Source organism: Crotalus tigris, unplaced genomic scaffold (assembly GCF_016545835.1).
Source record: "Crotalus tigris isolate CLP2741 ecotype Arizona unplaced genomic scaffold, ASM1654583v1 scf7180000024281.4978605, whole genome shotgun sequence".
Taxonomy (NCBI): domain Eukaryota; kingdom Metazoa; phylum Chordata; class Lepidosauria; order Squamata; family Viperidae; genus Crotalus; species Crotalus tigris.
Window position 1 is genome coordinate 3,408,412 of NW_024100453.1, and position 17,013 is coordinate 3,425,424.

General features: G+C 36.2%; 1 protein-coding gene across 2 annotated transcripts in view; it reads left to right on the forward strand.

Annotated features, from left to right (window-relative positions):
• The window catches only part of DLGAP4 (DLG associated protein 4), a 392,903-nt gene that overhangs the window by 80,924 nt on the left and 294,966 nt on the right, over positions 1-17,013 (forward strand). For both annotated transcript variants that reach the window (XM_039323717.1, XM_039323716.1), the window contains one exon: positions 4,810-4,972. The gene's annotated coding sequence lies outside the window, so the exon portion shown is untranslated. The remainder of the gene's footprint in view (positions 1-4,809; positions 4,973-17,013) is intronic.

Below are 17,013 nucleotides of genomic sequence, written 5' to 3' on the forward strand. Positions count from 1 at the left end.
ATTTCGGACAAATGGCTGTCCAGTCTCTTCTTATGCTCCAGTGTTGGAGCATTCACCGCTTCTGGAGGCAGGTTGTTCCATTGGTTAATTGTTCTAATTGTCAGGAAATTTCTCCTTAGTTCTAGGTTGCTTCTCTCCTTGATTAGTTTCCATCTGTTGTCCTGCCTTCTGGTGCTTTGGAGAATAGCTTGACTCCCTCTTCTTTGTGGCAGCCCCTGAGATATTAGAACACTGCTATCATGTCCCCCCTCGTCCTTCTCTTTGTTAAACTAGACATACCCAATTCCAGCAACCGTTCCTTATATGTTTTAGCCTCCAGTCACCTAATCATCTTTGTTGCTCTTCTCTGTACTCTTCTCTTCTCTGTACTCTTTCTAGAGTCTCAGCATCTTTTTAACATCGTGGTGACCAAAACTGGATGCATTATTCCAAGTGTGGCCTTACCAAGGCATTGTAAAGTGTATTAATACTTCATATGATCTTGATTCTATCCCTCTGTTAATGCAGCCCAGCACTGTGTTGGCTTTTTTGGCAGCTGCAGCACACTGCCGGCTCATATTTAAGTAATTGTTCACTAGGACTCTGAGATCGCTGTCACAGTTACTACTATTGAGCAAGGTACCCATGCTGGCTCAGGAATTCTGAGAGTTAAAGTCCATGAGTCATAAAAGAGCCAAGGTTGCCTACCCCTGCCCTATACTATACCTGTACATTTGGTTTTTCTTGCCTAAATATAGAACCTTACTTTTTTCATCATTGAATTTCATTTTGTGAGTTAGAGCCCAGTGTTCAAGTCTGTCCAGGTCCTCCTGTACCTTAAGCCTGTCTTCTGGAGTGATGGCTATTCCTGCCAGCTTGGTGTCATCTGCAAATTTGATGAGTTCCCCATCTATCCCCTCATCCAAATCGTTGATGAAGATGTTGAAGAGCACTGGGCCCAGAACAGAGCCCTCCATGTAGATGCAGTTCCATTGAGGACCACACACTGAGTATGGCCGGTCAGCCAGCTATGAATCCATCTGGTGGTGATGCTGTCTAACCCACATTTTTGTATCTTATCAAGTAGTAGGTTGTGATCTACTTTATCAATCCACAGCATTCTCTGATCCACTAATTTTGTCACTTGAACAAAGAGTGCAATAAGGTTTGTCTGGCATGATCTGTTTTTGACAAACCCAAACCTTAACTTGTGTTTCTATACTGTTTTTTATGGCACTATTTTTGATAGGTTGGTCTGTTTTTTCCCTTTGTGTAAAGACAGATCCAAAAAATGAGTTAAATAGTTCTGCTTTCTCCCTGTCGCTTGTCACCTTCTTGCCACTTTCACCCACTAATGGACCAATCATTTATGTACATACCAACACCACTTTGCATACTTTCAACTGTTTTCAGTAAGAAAAACTTATAAAATATATTTTAGAACCAGATTTTCAATACTAATCATGAGCTATTCAAAATGTTAGTTTAATCCTTTGTTTTTCTCTACATCTACTGCTCTAACCCTAAGTTCGTATTGTTGTTTCAAGGCATACTACTTCATATTCACATATTAGCAACAGGGTACATTATTTCAAAAGGAAACATTTTTCCTTGGCATCATAAACCAAACAAAAAGTTGATTTTTTTCAGTTCCTAGTCTTAACAGACCCTAGATTTGATAAAGAAACATTGATCTTGGTCAACATGGTTTCATAGTGCATCTGAATTGTTGAGTCAACTTGCAAGAAATTTTCATCTTGCACTATTAGATTCCAAAAAGCTAAGAAATCAGACTGCTGAAAGGTTAAAGAATAATTGGCTAAGTATGAGGAATAGGGCTTTGTAAAGTAATGCAATTGGACATTCATGTTTAGGGACTCATAACAAATTCAACAAATCCGAGATGAAAAGACATGTTTGTGTGCAAGCTGAGTACAGGATAGATTTTGATATTTGCTTTTTACTTAACAATTCTATTAAAATTATAATTATAATAGTCTAAAGAAACTCTAATATAAACTAAAAGAAAGAAGAATAAAAAGAAAGAATAGAAGGTGCAGGAAGGTAAAAAGGAAAAACAGAGACAGAAAAGAAAGCAAAATAATTTCTGAAATTTATAATTCTCTTTGTCTACAGCCCAGATTGTCTTTTTTTCTTTTGTCACAGCTGTTCTTTGTTGTTAAAGCTTTTCCCAGGTTTTGCCAAGTCTTATATTAAAGTCATAGCTGTCATAGTCTTCATCTGCCACTAGGTGTCAGCAACTATTTGTTTTTCAATTTCAAAAACGAACAATTATCTTTGAAACAAGAGTTTTAACCATTAAAACAATTTTCGATTTATCAAGATTTAAGTTTTAAGTTTCAGGTTTTATATTTATTTTACTTCCATATATTTTGATCCTCCGTAAAAAGATTAATTCGTCGCTTCTGTTAGTATAAGGGTGGGGCAGAAATCCCCCTCCTTCCCTTTCAGAGGTATTTGTTTCTTGGGGATCTTTTCCAGGAAATTAAATGTAAAATAGAAAAGAGAAGATCAAATTCCTCATCCAGTTTCAAGCACGCTGTTCACTGTTGTGCTGGTTAGTGCTTTGGGACTTCAATTGCTAGTAGCTTGGGCTGGTCGATGCAATATAGCTAGCCTTTCTCCTGTTGGGTTAGAAGGCTTTCCCCAAGTCGAACGGAACAGCCGCTGCCATTCCAGAATCGCTGGAGCACCCTTCTTTCTTTGTTGCCTCTCCGGGGCAACTTAGACCCATTTAGGGTCTCCTGGCAGGGCAAAATTAGCTGTGGGGGTGCAGAGAATCTGCAAGCCCACGACCAGTTGCTACCATGTAAAACTGGAAGTCCAAACTTGGTATCCTTTCAAAGGGGCCAACCCTGGTTTCAGCAAGTTGATTATTCCCTCTGAACCTATCAGAGGTTGCTCTGTTGAGGTCTCCTTGTGAGGACCAGCTCTCTGAAGCACTTAATAAGCGATTCAAGTCTTCTCCTTGTCAGAGATGTTTTGAAAAGCCAGTCTACTCATTGGCTCTTCATTCCAATGTAGTCATGGCTCTGCTTTTTACATAGTTGTCTTTAGTCCTTATTTTCTTCCTCTGGAAATAGGTTTTGACATTTGCATAGGACAGCTCCACCTCCCAAACTGTTCTGCACTTAGATGACAAAAAATTATCCATGCTAATTTCAATTCCTGTTATTAAAATGACTGGATAAACAACATACAAGATCTGATGCATCTAATACTCTTCTATGCACAGTTCTTTTTTCTGAGGAACTGTAGTTTCTTCTGAATTCTAGCCTAATAAAACAAGATGCAGCAGACATGGGAAGTTTAGCACATCTCTCTTTGTTGACATAGCTTTGTTTCAAGTTGGAAATGGAATGAAAATATTCTACTGTTGTCAATTTGCTCTGTTTTCTAACTAGTCTGCTTCTCAAGTAATATAAAGAGTACTTTCAGATCATCAGTGTTAAAGTCAGACTGAATTGCCAGATGGGGTATATTCTGAGGGTGGAATAAATGATTAAAAAACATGTGGTTATTCTGCAAATGTGTCATTTGCCCAGTGTGGCACTTAAAAACTGCCCCAATATGTCCAATCTATTTTTCCAATCTGGCCAAAGTGTTAACACAGAGAGACTATTAATTTGAAGATACTCCTGTGATTTAACTGTGAAATTGTGAAACCTATCCAAAAATATAACCAAGAATTGTGCAATACAAGAACTATAATTGTATATTTATCTTTGTGACATTTTTTTTGTCTCCTTGGCTCAGGACAAATTAATTCCAGCATGTTGTTTTCATTTTCGTTTTCTTTAGAGGCAGTTTGCCATTTCTAATCTCATTAGTATACAAACTGGCCTTTAAATGCATGGAAAAGCATCTCTCCGTCCATATCACGAACTGAGAGGTCTGATCCTTCTATTAGGACACATTCTCACCCCAATTGTCGTGCCGTGATTCTCTGTTGACGGACTTTCTGGCTTCACTAGTGTCTTTATTCAAAACTGGAAATATATTTCTTTCCATCTGAAGCCTTTCTACATTATGTGAGGAAGGAAGCGATGACAACAGATACGTGGAAGGATGGTATGAAAGAGTTTAACAATAGCAATAGCACTTAGACTTATATACCACTTCACGGGGCTTTACAGCCCTCTCTCAGCGGTTTACAAATGTCAGCATATTTCCTCCAACAATCTGGGTTCTCATTTTACTGACCTCAGAAATTTGGAAAGCTGAGTCAACCTTGAGCTGGTCAGGATCAAATCACTGGCAATCAACAGAATTAGCTTGCAATACTGCATTCTAACCACTGCACCACCATGGTTTACCCCCAAATTACATATTGCACTTATTAAACAATGCTTTTAGAAACCCTGTAGTTCCCAGGTCCTTCAACACCTGCAGGAAATGAGGGGAAATACTTTTCTGAAAATTTAACTAACAGTTACCAATGCTGAAAGTACCAATATTTAGAAAAACAATCCAACTTCCTGCAAGTCATTTTATCTTTTAAGAAGCAGTGATTCTGACTATAGCTCCTTTCTATAAATCACAATATTTATTTCAATTACTGGCAATCCTAAATATAAGCATAAATACATATAAAATAAAGCCACATATTATTTTTCTGGCTACAATTACTTTTCTTCCCTATCTTTTCTATCACTTCTCTGTTTCATTAAATTTTAAATTATCTTCGCCATGTACCAGAGATCCATTAAGTTATGACACATGTTGATGATATTACATAAATCATTTTTTAAAATATGTCTGTATCTCAGTTTTTTAATTCATGTTTTTTTTTCTCTCCTTACACTGAAGAGATTTTCAGCCTTCTCCTGTATACCAGTCACTGACAAACTGCTTCCTTGTGCTTCTTTCACACAACACAATTTCCACGTGAGAAGCAACTTGAACAGACGCACACCTTAAAAGCAGGATCTTTCATGAAGGAAGACGGAATCCCTGGATGATTGATTTTATAGTGAGTCATGCATGCTTCTTAATGCATAGAACTGTTGACTTTTCCCCCCTTAAAATTGTATCAAAAATCATATCAAAAAGTGACATAGTTAGGTTGTTAGTTTTTGCTGTGTGTTTATGAGTTTCAAAGAGAACTAAGTGAATTGATAGTTTCATTCTTTAATATATTCCAGAAATGTATAATGCAGAAGAAAATAGTTATGTTTGGTTTCATTGTTCTACCATGTTTGAAGTTTAATTTCAGAAGTTGGGATGGTTCCTTGAAAGCTCTGATTCAAAGGAGATTTGTTTCTATATAGTACACAACAAGCAAGATTTTATGTATAGTTCAGAAATCTTTATCATTTACATGTTCAGATTCAGATGATATTATGCTATACCCAAAGCAATTTCTGAGTTGAATAGAAAGGGCTATGCATACTTTAAAAATTATTTGGAAGAACAGTTTCAGACTGGGTGCATATTAATCAACCGTGTAGTTCTTAAAACAACTGCATCTGTTTGCAAAAACATATTTTAATGAATAACAATGGTGCTGTGTTTATGTGAGATCTAAAGCATTTCTTCAGAATTATTTTTCTTTTTTTAATTTTTTTATTGATCGTTTTTAAAGTGGCATAGCTAATGAATGAAGGTGAATGCAACATATCTTTTAAATATGAATGGATTTTAATTATTTATATAGTGGACATATGGATTGGTTTGCTGATACAATGATTTAATGTCTAGCAGAAATGGTGTTTTATAATTTGGGGTTTTCTTTTCTTTCCTCTGTTGTAATAACTGATAGACTAGTTTGAATTGTATTTCTCAGTGAACAATGGTTGTGGGTCACATGTTGACTTATCCGTACCTCAGCAGCATTTATAGAACAATCAATATATACCATAATGAGGATCCATTTCTATCTTTAGCAGAGAGGCGGAGACAGCTTTCATTTGTTGTTAATACTATTTCTATGTTAGAAACAAGACAGTTCTGAACTGCCATTGTTATTCAGAGGGTTTGAGGGTTTTTTGCATGATTATTGCTATTGCATAGAGAAACAATGCAAATCTTTAAATCTCTATGCAAAATAGTCAGTGAACATAGAGAAAGTGCATGCTTCTGCCATAATTAAACTCACCATGTGTGCTACAGTACCTCTGGATAGATAGTGATGATAAAGCTAGAAGGCTATGAGTAAGAAAGCTATGCTGTATTGTTGCCTGCTCATAAAACCAGAGAATTGCAGGCTCAAGATGTAAACTAATTGATGGCACCAATCTCATGTAGTCTCTGAACAGTGTTAATTGCTCTTCTCTCCTAGGGCTATTGAAAAGTGGTAGGCAGAAAGGCATTCACAAGGGGTGGGCAAAGGCGGCCAAAATGCTGGGTGCAACAGTAGTTTGAAGTCCCTTCCCCTATCTATGGAATTTGAATAGTGGTTGTGTCCACCATTTTGTCCCACTTGGTTCCCTCCATTGCAGATGCACCTGATGGGAAGGGTCATTAAAATGGAAGAACATCAACCAACTGCCCCATATTAATGAGGTTACTGTGATATTGATTACAGAACAGCTGATTATCAGATCTGAGTATAATTACATGGGTTTTTATTTGCAGCTCCATGTTAGGATTTTATTAATATCCAAATCAGAATGCAATTGTTTTTTATTTTTGTTTTTATGCTTCTCAGGATGTTGCTATGTGTCCTTGATTCAACATTAGGTTATATGCAGGACATTTACAAGAATCAAAAAAAGTCAGGATTATGGTTTGGGTACACAGTCTAAGCCTTGCCTCTTTTCTATGTGTGTCACATGAACCAAAAATAGCTCCCTTAGCATAAGTTGCCTGCAAAGCTGAACAAGAAGTGTATGTGTTTAGAAATTAATACTTTGTAAAAAAATGTGTTACATAGTTTGTAAAAATGTAGAATGCAGAAAATGAAAAACAGAAATTTTATGAATGAATACACTTACATCCTATCTAGAAATAAACCTGGGCGATTAATATTTTCAAAGTTATAGGTGAACTTATATGAAAGCTGCTCTTTTATTATTTTCAGATCAATAATATAATTCCTATATTATAGACAAAAAATGCAGGAGCAAATGTAGTATCTCAAAGCTTCTGAGATATGTACTGAGGCCCCTTGTCACTTATCTAGTAATCAATAGGTCTTTAAGAAGGTGCTGATAGCATGAAAGGCTCAGCCATGTTGATGGAAGGGGGAGAAAAAGGAAGAAAAGATGTTAAAAAGAGACAATCCACAAAACTTTCCTAGGTCATAAAAATGGAAGAATGACATCTATTTAAATGCCTTTTCATTTGCTTGTTATAATGATATGCTCAACTGCTCTTTAGTGACATTATTTTGAATTGATATTCCTTGCAGTTCATAGCTTTCTTTAAAAGCTGTAACAGTTAGCAATATATTTCTCAAGCTGTTGGAGAGGGGTGGAAAAGACAACTTGTAGCTTTCAAAAGATGACAGTGAAAAACTGCAAAATATTCTTACTGCTTTATTGCTATTTGCAGCCCAGATATGGTGGTCTTAGTTCTAATCAACTAATAATAATAGTGGTAATAATCTGCTGAGTTATTTTCTGTTAAGGTTTGCCGTGTTCTGCCTTATCATCTATTTGTATGATAGACTAAATCATTTCCAGCCTTGGCAATTTTAAGAACTACCAGAATTCCCCAACCTGCATGCTGTGGCAGTCTACATATCTTAAAAGTTGCCAAGGTTGATAAATATTGGGTTAATTAAAAGCATGATTAAATAGTATAAGCCCATCTGCATTCAGTATATTGATTTAATAACAGGTTGCATGCATGTAGCACTGTGGACTTATTTTCTGGGAGGAGGGATATGGGTTTCTCTTAATCTACAGTCCCATTTTAGAATTTCTGCATTTCCTTTTTTAAAATCTGCAGAGGAGACCCTTCATTGTCCAATAATTTTACACTGGAAGCAATGGTGGGATTCAAATACCTGAACAATCAGTTTTCTGCTTGGATGCCACTTCTGGAAGTCCATTCTGGGCCTGGGCCTCTGAGGCCCAGAACAGACTTCTGGAAGTGGCATCCACGCACTTCCAGTGGGCTGTTCTGGGCCTGGGAGGTCTTCCCCAGGCCTCTGAGACTCAGAACGGATTCAGGAAGTGGCATCCATGCACTTCTGATGGGCCATTCTGGGTCTGGGAGGCCTCCCCAGGCCTTTGAGGCTCAGAATGGACTACCAGAAGTGGTGACATGCACTTTCGGTGAGCCATTCTGGGCCTTGCAAAAAAAGGCTAGGGCGTCATCTGGTTTGCTGAAGTCAACAAAAAATCAGCTACTGGTTCTGCCAGACTGATGGGAATGATCTGAATACCACCACTGACTGAAGGGTTTCTATTTATTCCTCTCTCATTAACATGCTCTCTAACAAATGGATTAAATAGCTTCTTAAGCAGTTCCAAGTGGCATGAAAAGTTACTTTCCCCTTTCTTGTCATCCTTTTAGAGATCTAAAATTTGCTGGCATGCCTTTGCTCATTTGTCTTCTGTCCCCTTGCCTTCAGCCTTCCTATATATCTAATGCAGTGGTTCTCAACCTTTTTATACGGTGACCCCGGACATAAGCAGGCGGCATGCATGCATGGTGCCGCCCCTGCACGGCACGCGTGCGCGGCATCGCCCCCTACGCAACACGCATGCGCAGCGGCGCCCCCATGCCCCCCCTGCACAGCGCGCATGCGCGGTCCCACCCCCACGTGTGGCATGCATGCACGGAGCCTCCCCATGCATGGCGCGCATGCCCGGTGCTGCTCCCATGCACTGCCCCCTGCGTGGCGTGCATGCGCGGCACCGCCCCATGCGCCAGCTGACAAAAAAATGGCGGATCGCGTTGTTTGGCGACCCCCGTGAAATGGTCATTCGACCCCAAATGGGGTCGCGACCCACAGGTTGAGAACCGCTGATCTAATGTGTTCCAAATGCTTTATTGCAGTGCCTGCCCACTTCCTCTTGCTTGTTTGTAGCTTTTTAAATGTTCAGCTATGTGTGTTACTGAACAGATCTATTCACGTGGTTAATAATAATAATAATAATAATAATAATAATAATAATAATAATAAAAACTTATTGCGCTTTGATAATTGACATTTCCATTCAAATGGCAAGAGATAGGCAATATCTGGCTGTCCAGATGTTGCTTGCAGTTTCTCGCATCCTTTGTCAACAGCTATTCTAACTAGTGCTACTGACAATAGGAATACTGCAATACTGCATACTTGATGTAAGTTTTCATGGTGTAGATACCACAACAGACTTTAGACACCACAAAAAATTCTGCTAATACAAGACATAGACAATGAAAAACATTCATACACACTATCCACCAGAGGTTTCAGTCACTTTCACTGAGATCCAAGAAAATGCATACTTAATGCTATGTATCTAAGAGTTATTGGGAACAGCATTCCTTAAAGTTGAGTATATTTTTATGGGAAGATTTAGCAAGCTCCTTAAAATTCTATTGGAAGTACAAGAAAGAAAGTCTTCAAGTTCAGCTCAGCTCCAGATGACATTATTGCTGTATCCCTGTAGAGGTTTCTTTCTTTCTTTTCTTTTTTATTTTACAGTAATACAAACTTACTTTGCTATGGCTTTCTTTCATAATACTTTGTCAACTTCCCACTTTACAACCCTGGGATTCCCCGATGACCTCCCATGCAGGTATTACCCAGATATAACTTTGTTTTCAAAATCAGTCAAAAATGGCTGGATACTATGATAATAAATTAATACTGACTTGAGAGAGTTCTTATTATGGCGGTAGGACTGCCACATTTTATTTGCCAAATTCATAGCAAAGGAGGCATCTATAGAGGGGATGGTGACATTAAAAAAATGCAAGCATATTCTCAAAAATATCTTTTGATTGAAGCATTTTGGAAAACATAAAGTGGCATGAGCTAGTTGACAATGTATTCAAAAACTTTAATATGTCTACCTTAGGCTACCTTGAAAGGTATCCTGATACTGGAGCTGGGACAACATATTGGGATTGCATGAAAACTGCAAACTAATTGTCACTTACTTTTTGGACAGGATTTAAATGTTGGTATTAATGCAAAGAAACACAGTTTGGTGTAGTGGCTACTGCATCAGTCTAGAAACCAGGAGACCATGAGTTCTAATTCTGCCTTAGTTAGGAAGCCAGCTGGATGACTTTTGTCTGGTCACTTTTTCTCAGCTCTAAGAAGGAGGCAATGGCAAACCACTTTTGAAAATCTTGTCAAGAAAACTGCAGGGATTTTCCAAGCAAGCTCTGAAAGTTACACTCATCTGAACAGAAGAAAAAAATGCAAAAGACCCAGGACATGACCCAGATCCTCTTTTCTATAAATTAGAGAAACTCTTCTGAAGATGAAGATGGCCCCTCTGGATGGAAAACCTTCTACTAGACATACATTTTCTTAGGCAAACTCTGACAACATTCACTCTGCTTCAAATTGTCACAGATGTTTGAGCTACAGCAGGTAATCCTAAAATTATGAATAGCCATCCTGTTGCTACTTCATTAGAAACTTTTCTTTGAATTGTTTCTGATTTTAAAAATCCTATATAATATGTTATTATTTGGTTATTTTAAGTAATTTTGTCCAGGTGACATTTTTAGAACTTCTTGGTGTTATGCTGATGCCTGTTATTTGAGTTCCTAGTGCTTTTAATGTATTGATGCTATTGTACATCTCCATGAGAGCAATTTGCCAAAGACTGACTAACAAATCCTACAAACTAACAGTGCTGTAGACAAAAAAAAAAAAAAGCTGGAAAATGACTGATATCTGAAAATGTTCACCCAACATAAAAGACAGTTTTCATTCTTTTTAGATGAGTTGTTTAGAAGATGGCTAGCCATCCATTTGTCAGCGTGGAACTAGGAACAGCCAACAGTAAGATAAGAATAAGTCATTGAAGCAAAAATAGGGAGAGCCAGATGTTTGATTTGTCTTTCCTGGATTATTCTATTTAGTATGCTGCAATTAACTCCTTTGCTGTTTCTGGATTCCATTAAGGATAAGAACAAAATCTGTAGGCGTTGTATTGCACATCCTCATCTATGTCTGATTCATAGATGAAATGTGGGTCTGTCACACTTTTAGCTATGCTCATGCCTTCATAAACTCAAGCTGTATAGGAACATATGCATTTTATTAAGGTATATGTGAGACCCATTGGAAAGTGAGTACAGTGAAACATTAGTAATCTGGACCTTTATGCTCTGGATCTTACAAGCAGTAAACCAAAGTCCATTGCAGTTTCTGTTTGTTATGCAAATAGAATAACTAATACAAATGATGTAATTTGCCTTACTAGCATTTCTGGGATGAGGTATTATTTTATTTATCACATTCTGGAAACAGACCTGCCCACGCTTATTCCATTAAAACAATGTTTCTCTTTGACACCTATACATTACAAACATCCAGGTTTGTAATCTGACTGCATACCCCAGGGTATCCCATAATGTACCAAGGAGTTCTAGCAGATGAAGTAGCAGAAATTAATCCAATCAGAGTCCTGTTGTGATAATGAAGATGGCAACATACTAGTACTTCCCCAACCTTATTCTTTCAGTGGAATGTCACCCAGTGGTTTATTTAAAATATCTCATAGCCTATGGAAGATCTGCCATTTGGTGGCTGGAAGGGATGAGATAAAATATGTTAGGATTAATCCATTCTTTCTACAGAAAAACTATCAGCTCCCATGTTTATTCTATGTGGGGTGGACCTCCCTCCAAACTGGAAGTCCAAGACTTGTTGCATTTAACAACTCACCAAAGTGTTAGATTTTTGCTATGATAAGATCGTCCCTGAGATCCAAATGGCTCTTACCGTGATAGCATACAGGAAAACCTTAAAGAGTTAGGATGGATGAAACCTGCCACATTAGAGAAGATTGTGGTCTTTTTCTTTCTGTTTTGTGTTAATGTCCAGACTGCCATTATTTCTCTCATTGTATTTTTACGTACATTATTGCATTTGTATTCTGTTTATATTGAGAGTCACACAGTGTCTCTCGAGTCAGGCAGTGCCAAAATCAAATTAAATAAATACTGTAAATACAGAAATGGAAGACCCTGAGACAATATCTATTCAGTCCAATTACTGTTTAAAATATTCAGTTAAAGTGTTTGAGTCAAACATGCTTCCAGCATGCATATTTATTTTTTGAATGAGAGCCTCTGTTTGAACCCAAGGCAGGACTACATCATAAATGTAGACAGAACCAAAATTATCATTTTTTCCTGTTTTGAGGAGTGGGCATTGATTGGGCATTTGTTGTTTTGCTCTTAATTCATGTTAAACTTATTTATAGAATACACTTTGTGCCACCAACTGTAGTCTGAGAAGAACCTAGGGATGCAAAAAAGTGCTTGGGAGCTGCATAGTGTGTTGGATTGTATCTGGACTGGAGATTGCCACTCTCAATGTTTCATTTCCAGAGATAATACAACAGTGTTTCTCAACCTTGGCAATTCTAAGATGTGTGGACTTCAGCTCCTAGAATTGTCCAGCCAGCATTTGGAATCTAACAGTTCTTTCAAGGCTTGAATTTATCATCGAGCATACACTCAACAGATGATCACTGACCCTGAAGAATTTACCTTTATGGTAAAATCTGTATTAGCAAACATTCCCTTTGTAATTTCACAAAGATTTAATTCCTATGCATGATGGGAACACATGAGTCAGAAGATGTATTACCTGTTCACTTCTGATGAATATTTTTTGTTTTCTTTATATTTCTGCTTATTAAATCATTTTTATAGTTCAAACTCATCTTCATTTGCCTAGCCCAGGGGTAGGCAACCCTGGCTCTTTTATGACTCATGGACTTCAATTCCCAGGGGTTGCCTACCCCTGGCCTAGCCCATTCCACTCATCTTCTGCCTGAATTAAAGGTGATTTCCTTAGATCTTAAACTGATTCTCCAGCATGGAAAAAATGTAATTGTCAGTTTTAATATCATACTAATTTGAATGTTTCTCACCAATAATACAAATGACTCATATGTATGAGTGTGGTTTCAAACTTGGTACTAAAAGAGTAAACTGAAAATATCCCTATGGAATTTAGTTATGTTTTTATGAAGAAAAAAGGCTTGTCAAAAACTTATGAATTGATATTACTGTTATTTGTATAATATTAGTAAAACATGATGAAAATGTCTATATCTAATCTTGTATACATTAATAGTACCAAGAATTGTAATTGTCTAATGAGGGAAAAATGGAAAAAATATGGGGAAGAAAGGAAGATCAAGGAAAAAATACTGGATTGTGCAATACTGAAGAGATTTATATCGAAGAAGTTAATGTTAAATATGTGAACCCAGACAGCATATTGTTTACTAAGCTCTAAAGATTGTAATTTTAAAAAAATTAATAAAACTTATAAAAAATGACAAAAAATAACATATTTCCACTCTGTTTTCACCTTTATTTGTGTGTGTGTGTGTGTGTGTGTGTGTGTGTGTGTGTGTGTATTTCAGACTTGTGGAATCTTCTGTTTTTTGTTAGAATACAACCAAGAGACCACCAACTGAAGCTAGGTTTAAAATGGTGATGCAGAGATGGAATTATTTGTTTAAAGCTTTCCGCCTGCTACTCTCAAACATAATAACATGTAAAGTAATACTATTAAACTCAGGTATATCTGAATTATTGAAAAATTTATCTGAAAATCCTAACACAACATATTAAAACTGCCCACCAAAGAAATGCAAGGCAATAAACTAATAATCAAATTTCATAAGGGCTTCCGGTTCCGGGTCGCGGCAGTGCAGTTGAGCTAAGGGAGTTTTCCCTTTGCCTGCCGAGTTTCCGCTGTCGGTAGACCCCTAAGAGGGTCAAAAAGTTGCTCTGGAGGAGCGACCACTGTTGAGGAAGCTTCTTGGATGGTTGCAGAAGGGCGGCAGCATCCTCTGTGCTTCAAGTATCTCCTTTGGGCTGACAGAGTAAAGATCGGTCAGTAAAATGGCCAATCATTTAGCTGTGCCGACTGTAAGCCATAAGATCACCTAAGCAAACAGACCCACTATGGAAGATTTGGTGAGACTTTTTTTTACCTCTATTTCTTTTTTTTCTCCTGTGAAAAGCTTTTTTCTTTGGAATTATTTCCCTTTTTGATGAAGCAGCTTTCTAAATGGGAGAAGAGAAGCTTAAAATTTATTTTTGTTCTAATGGTTGATTTTATTTTTGGATATTGGGGAGCTTCAAGAAAGTTTCTCATAGAGATTTAATACGTTACATACTTGGAGAATATTGTTTTCTTTTATTTTTTATGGTGTCTGGAAAGACTGAATATTGGATTAACTTTTATTATTTTCTGGGGGATATCTTCGAGTGAAACTACTCATTGTACTTACTATTCTCTTCGCTTGGAATCTGTTTTTGGCTTTCATTTAGTACAAAGGAAAAAGACTAAGAAGCTGGAAGGAGATGGATATTGATTGATTGCTTTTAAATATAGTCTCCCCCAAAAAGATAATGATTTCAATTATGATAAAAATGGAAGAAACCTGTTTAGAGCTTATGTATAAATATATCTTGGACAAAATTCTGGAAAATACAGAGAAGATAATTGCTTGCACAAAGGAGGTTTCTTTATATAGACAAGGTAAAGCACAAGGATTAAATGAAACAGCAGTTTATGTTCAAGAGACTTCTCAGTCCACTGAGATGGAAGAAGCAAATTCACAGTTGGATTATCAATTGATATTGGAAAAAAGACTTGATATTAATGAACAAATGACCTATAATAAGAAAATGGAGGATTTTACCTTAGAAGGACAAGCTGATTGGCAGACACCATTTGACTCGCTGATAGAGAAAAAATCTTTGGAAGAAGAGCAAAACTTGACTAAAGAGGACGATACTAAAAAAATGATTCCAACTAAACTTTATGCAATCTTTAAAAAGATGGAAAATGATGTTCTGCCACGAGCCATTCAGAATAGCTCTAACCCTTATATTAACCTAATAAAATGCACAATGGGAATTTCTTGTTGTGTACAGTGTGGCAGGCAATAATGGGAGAGTTATTTGTGGAAATAGAGGCTCGACTATGGAAACCTATTTGGAATAGAAAGAAACCCAGAATAAGATATAAATATTAAATTTGAGATTATAATTATGGGTAGTAAAGGTTTTACAGTGACTCGGATTGATTTGGATTTGGAATTTGTCAAAAGGGAGGGCATTATGAAATGATTTAGAACTCAATATTGAAATTTAGCAAGAATAAGCCTTTCTTTTTTTTTCCTTTGGTCTTTTCCTTCTTTTTTTTTTTTTAGAATGATAGATTATTTCTTTCTCTTGGTTTATCTATGTCTTTCTTCTTTGGTGTAATTTTTTTTCTATTCTTTTTCCTTTTCATTTTTTATATGTTCTTAATATTAGAGATGATATAATGAGAAAAGAATTGAAATGTTGGAAGAGATGGAATTAATAATTGGAGAATTATTTAAAAAGAATAGAATACAGGTGAGAAATATAAGAATCTAGCTTCAGAATCAATATCTTTAAATAAGAGAATACTTGAATAGTAATATAAATATGTTAGTTTAAGATAAAATATTTGAAAAAAAAATAATAAAGCGTAAAACAGAATTTCTGGGATAATGAACTTTTGTTAACCTTTATTAATTAATGAAATTTACATGCAGTGATATATTTAATGAAAATTTGTTTTAGAAATGTATCAATGAAATTATAATAATTTAAATAGATAGAGAGCTTCAGTATATATTTAAGCGTTTAATTTAGATATAGCGATATATTAATGATTTGGTTTTAGAAATATATTAATTTGATTATATTTTAAATAAATGGAGAGCTTTAGTTTAAGTTTAAATATAGGTTTGTATAGAATAGATATTGAGCTGTTGAAAATTTTTATTGATTAATGGAATTTATGTTTAGATACATTAATGAATGAATTTATTTGAGAAATGTATCAATTTGATTATAATATCCTATATAGATAGAGAGGGAAATTTTAAGAAATATTATGTGTATTTTTATAATGTTATTGTTTCTTTTTTAATGGACCACCATATCTCCACGTTGGTTCTTAAGCCTTGTTGGTGTAAAATGGAAAACTAATAAAAATTGTTATTAAAAAAATTCACAAGGATGGAACACTGAGACTGGGACAGAACTGATTGTCAGGAGATCAGCCACTTTATCAGTTATATTTGTTTGTTTTGATTAAATTTCTGATAGTCACAAATTCTTCAATCACCCAGAGATCTATTCAGATCTATTCTTGGCCTACCTTGGTGTTAAAGTACCATGCATTGTACTTCACGCTCTAGACCCAATGTTTCTTAGCCTTCACAGCTTGAAGATGTAGGGACTTCAACTCTCAGAATTGAAACTATGCCAGCTAGTGAATTTCAGGAATTGAAGTCCACACATTTTCAAGTTGCCAAGGTTGAGAAACACTGCTCTACAATTCAAATTTCTGTTCAGTTTTGTGCTTGGGATATAAATGGGATGCTGATAACTCTCAATTATAATGTTCAGCCAAATGATTTGCTGTCTGGTTTGGAAAGCATTCTCTAAGAAAGAACTTCTTTTCTCAAACAGCATCTCCTAGCTAGTAGCTTCAGTATCTTTCTGCAATAATCACACATATATATCTTTTTCTTAATTACAATCATGTGATTTGTTTTAGTGTATTTCTCCCCCTCCCTTACTTATGTATTATTATTTAGGAGACATGCTTGCTTCTAAGCACTTAATTATCCTCCTGGGATGTGTTTCATTTATTCATTAAGGCAAGAAACTGAGCTGTTATTTTGCTTTATTTCCCTGTGCATTCTCATTTTAACAATATTGAAATAAATGAAACAGGCTTGTAAAGTCTCTCCTGATTTGTGGCCTCTTTTCATTTGACTACTTGGATGCCCTGACACCATGCTGAAGAAAGCTTGCAGGAAGTTGTGAAGAGTTATTTGTTTGGCAAATAGAAGATCCTTGAAAATTGGAAAGTAA